The sequence below is a fragment of the Aythya fuligula genome, chromosome 28 (assembly GCF_009819795.1).
Source record: "Aythya fuligula isolate bAytFul2 chromosome 28, bAytFul2.pri, whole genome shotgun sequence".
Lineage (NCBI taxonomy): Eukaryota > Metazoa > Chordata > Aves > Anseriformes > Anatidae > Aythya > Aythya fuligula.
In genome coordinates, this window is record NC_045586.1 from 2,212,628 (window position 1) to 2,217,223 (window position 4,596).

A 4,596-nucleotide genomic window follows, 5' to 3' on the forward strand; every position below is an offset into this window, starting at 1 on the left:
CTCCCGCCGGCCCCCTGGGACTTGTAGTCCTCCAGCCGCAGGTACCTACAGGGCGCAGCGCGGCGCCGGACTACAACTCCCGGCATGCCCCGCGGCACGGCCTCACCTCCTCTCCACCCCCCCCCCCCGCCGGCAGGCCCGGTAACGGCGGATCCCCGCTGTGGGGCCGGGCGTTGGGCGCGGAGGGTGCGGGGCCGGGGCTGGGGCCGTCAGTCCTGAGCCTCCTGTGGGGCTGGGTCCCCTCTGTGGGGCTGGGTCCCTGCTGTAGGGCTGGGTCCTGTCAGTCCTGAGCCCCTTGTGAGGCTGGGGTCCCACTCTGGGGTTGGGGTCCCATCAGTCCTGAGCTCCCTGTGGGGTTGGGGGTCCTCTGTGGGGCTGGGTCCTGTCAGTCCCGAGCCCTCTGTGGGGCTGGGGTCCCACTGTGGGTTGGGATCCCACTGTGGGGTTGGGGTCCCTTCAGTCCTGAGCTCCCTGTGGGGTTGGGGGTCCTCTATGGGGCTGGGGTCCCACTCTGGGGTTGGGGTCCCATCAGTCCTGAGCCCCCTGTAGGGCTGGGGTCCCCGCTGTGGGGCTGGATGCTGTCAGTCCTGAGCTCCCTGTGGGGTTGGGGGTCCTCTGTGGGGCTGGGGTCCCACTGTGGGGTTGGGGTCCCATCAGTCCTGAGCCTGCTGTGGGGCTGGGGTCCTGCCCTGGGGCTGTCCCATCCCCCCCATGCTCCTGAATAAAGTCCCGCACCCACCTGTGGTCCCGTCCCTTCCCTCCTCACCTGACCAAGTCCCCGTTCCCCCTCATCACGGGGCTGAAGGGGACTCAACCTCAGTAAGGGAAGGGACCGGGCACTAAACCGAGCCCTCCTCCTGTTCCTAGGGCTCCTCCTGAACATGCCGCTGTGTGAAGGCCGAGGTAGGTACCCAGCAGCACTGCCACGAGGCATCTTCCAGCACGTGGAAGGTAAAAGGGACGTGTCGAGACATCTTCTGGGTATTGTGTGCAATTAACTAACCACCTCAGTTCTTTTGGACCCATAATTTATCCCTAACACCATCCACCAAGCCTGGCATGACTGGCGCCGGTGCCTGTTCCGCTAACCTTTAGCTCTGTGCTATTTATTCTGCTGCTGTTCTTATTCCCGAGCGTGACAATTTTGGGAAAGGGCTCTGATGTTCATAAAAATGTAATCACACAACGTGCGTGTTTCATACAGGAGGCGGTGAGCAGGTGCTGCTGAAAAATGAAAGCTATTTGCCAATCTTGTAAGTACCTTCGCCTAAAAGCTGACACGCAGGAACTCCTTCACGCTCCCAGCTCATCTTTTGTTCTGCCTGATTTACATTTAATATACATCCAAATACATCACGGAAATGCGGCTACAGCTGAAAATCGTTGTATTTTATAGGAAAAATAAAGACCAGAGGAAGAGGCTTGTCCATGAAATCTGCTCCTTTCTAGACAGCAGTCAGTCCGTGAGTAACAGTTCCAAAAGCACTCTTGGGGACGGTCACAACGCATTAGTGACAGGCTGACTGTTGAAGCTTGGGGACGGGGACGAGACGCGAAGTTTGCTCATGCAGCAGCGTGACCGAGCTGTTCAAAAGCATCACGTTTCTCCTGGCTGCATTAAGAATGAATCTTTTTCTCTCCTTGCAAGCTGTGCTCTTTTACCTTTCTAGTGAGTAAACGTAAATTTACTAAAATTTAAAAATCCCAATTCCTGCAGGCAAAAAGCAGTTGTAGTGCCTTCTGCAAGTCCAGGGACAATCTCTGCACTCTAGTGAGTTGAGGAAGTTTGGCTTATAAACACATAAAAGTGTGTGAGTGTGATTTAGTGAGCGTAATATCGTCCCTCTGCAGTGTGCAGGTTGTGCACCTCATGGCTGCTGTCGTTTCTGCAGAGAGGGAGCTGGCACATCGCAGGGTGTGTTGCATTTAGAGAAAAGCCATCCTTAATTCTGGAAGAATTGGGTGTTTTTGCATTCTTGTCTGCATCTGAAACATCGTAAGCATTGCAACAGCAGAAACACAAGCGGTGCAAGCAGAATGTTTGTTAATTTAAAGAAATTATATTGGTTTGGCATCGATTTCGTGTTGTTTTCCAGAACAGCCTGCATCATAAAGACTAAAAGGCAGTTATAGATGTTCTAAAGTCAAAGACGCTTGTTCAGCCCTACAGAAAGCTGACGTTAAGGATGTACCACTCTGATACTGATCTCAGTGCTCAAAACACGATGTTTGTTTCCTATCCCAGGTCCAGGAAATTGATGCTTTGAGGACAGAGAATAGGAAGCTTAAAAACGCGGTATGTGTTTTACTTCTCTGTGTTGGTGGGCAGCTTGCTGTAGCACAGCTTTTTGCAATTGCACACGCAGCAGTTTAACACCTTTGGTTTTTTTATTAGACATAGATTTCACTGTTAATGTTTCTGTGTTTGTGCTCAGTGCTGCTTCCATTCTGTTTTCTCTTCTGCAGAACTCCAGGCTGCGATATAAAACAAAAGGTAAATTGTCCACGGCGTGCCTCAGCATCTCCCAAAAGGCAAATCTTTCTCATTAAGATTTCATAAATTAGGCACTGAATCCAGGAAGCTATGGGTGGGATAACCTGTCCCCATCCTTCTGAGCCATCTGGTTCCACCATGGGTAGGAAACGGTGGTGATTCCTGCTGCGTTTGGGAAAGGGAGCTTCACCTTTTAGTTTGGGCAGCAAAAGTAACGTGCCATTCCTTTTTCTTCCTAGATTGGGCGATAAGGAGAGAAGAATATAAAAAGTAAGGATGAGGATTATCTTGCATTGGGTTAAAAATGATCTACAGCTGAGCTAAACGGATGTGGCTTTGTGGCTTTGCCCCTTTGAGAAGGGCAGAGCAAATTTCACCCGCAATTAATAAATCTTCCCAATTTCTGGTGCCTAAAGTTCTGTGACAAATTGATGCCTTTATCAGCTTTGTACCTGAGAATGGTTCTGTCGAGTAACGCAGCTATTTGCATTTTGCTTTCTTTTCCAAGTGAGATCGAGAGACTTTCTGGCGAGATCTCCAACTACTTAAATGTCACCAACTTCTGGGTAAATATGTCAGTGCCTTGACAAATTCTGGGAGGGCTCTGATGAGATTACGGGTCCTCTGAAGCATACAGCTGTGCTGCTGTGACATGAAAAATAGTCAGAGGAAGGGAAGGAAGCCCTGGAGACATTAATTGTAAAAATGATGGGAGCTTGTGCCCTTTTTTGTGGAGAAGAGGCAAGCGTCGGGAACAGTTTTAAAGAAAACAACAACAAAACCTTTGTATCCCAAAAGGGAGCAAAGGAAGAGCAGCTATAAACTGGCCCCTATCTCCTTTACCTGCAGTAGAGAAACGTTTGTTTGTGGGGCATATGAGAAGCTCAAATGAAATTCTGAAAGTGGGCTTCCTAAGATTTGTAAAAAAAAAAGCAAAAACTTGCTTTTTTTTCGACTGCTTCTAAACTGAATTGTCTCTCCTGTGTAGGATGAAGAGTCTGAGCAACTTAACGGCCCAGGTACGTTGTCTATAAGCAGTGAGAGGACAGCTGAGAGTGTTTTCCTTTCCTGTGTCACCCTGGTAGAGCTGTGCTTGGAGGCTCAGCTCCATGCTGTGTTGGTGCACGTCCCACCTGCTCGTAGCCACCACGAGCTTAAGTGATGGAGAAAACATTTGTGCAGTACTAGGAGCCTTCCTGGTGCTGTTACAGCTGAAACGAAATTATAAGAAAAATATTTGGCATTCCTAGTCGTATCTGGGATGTGAAGCATGCAGGGAAGTTGGAACGTTACAAGGATTGTGCCTCTGTTTTTAACCTAGCAGATAAGAGAACGCCACGGGACCAGACCAAACATGCGAGGTGAGCGAGGGGAAAGGTCTGCTTAACCAATGCCTCTTGAAGTAATAACAGGAGATCGTGTATTGTGTCATCACTTGAAAAATGGCTTTATTTTTTTCTATCTGAATTGATTAGGTATATTAGTAAGAGGAACAACTCTGCTTTTCAGAGTCCTAAGGTGATCCGTCTACCAGATGTTTCACGGAAGTTTTGGGTGCTTTCCAAGGTGTTTTCACAAATCTAGTGGCTACATAAATGTATTTATTTATTTATTTATTTGAAATGCTTAGATTTGAGTTGTAAAACGTTTCTTTAATTTGTTTTGTTCTGTAAAAAAAAAAAAAAAATAATAATTGAAAAGCACTGACACCCTATTTCAGTATTATTTCTCTATCAGCTTTAATTAAAGCCCTGGAGTTTAAGTGGGAGCTGGCAGCAGCTTAGATTAAATAACTAATTAAGCATAAATAGCCCCAAAATGCAACTGCTGGAGAACACTACGGAAGATCAGGGCGTTTTGAAATGATTTTGATTGTGCTTGAATTCCTGCAGCACTCAGACAGAGGGCGCCTGCGGAGCGGAGGAGAGGTAAGGGCTGGGAAAGAGGTGCTGGAGCGGGGCTGCCGTGGCGCTGTCCTGGCCCTACAAAACTCAGCAGCTTCTTGGTCATAAGCCCTACATCTCTTGGGACATGACTCACCTGCCTTTAAAATTGCTAGGTCCTGTAGTGAAATCTGTCTGTCTTGCCAAAGAGAGAGGTCT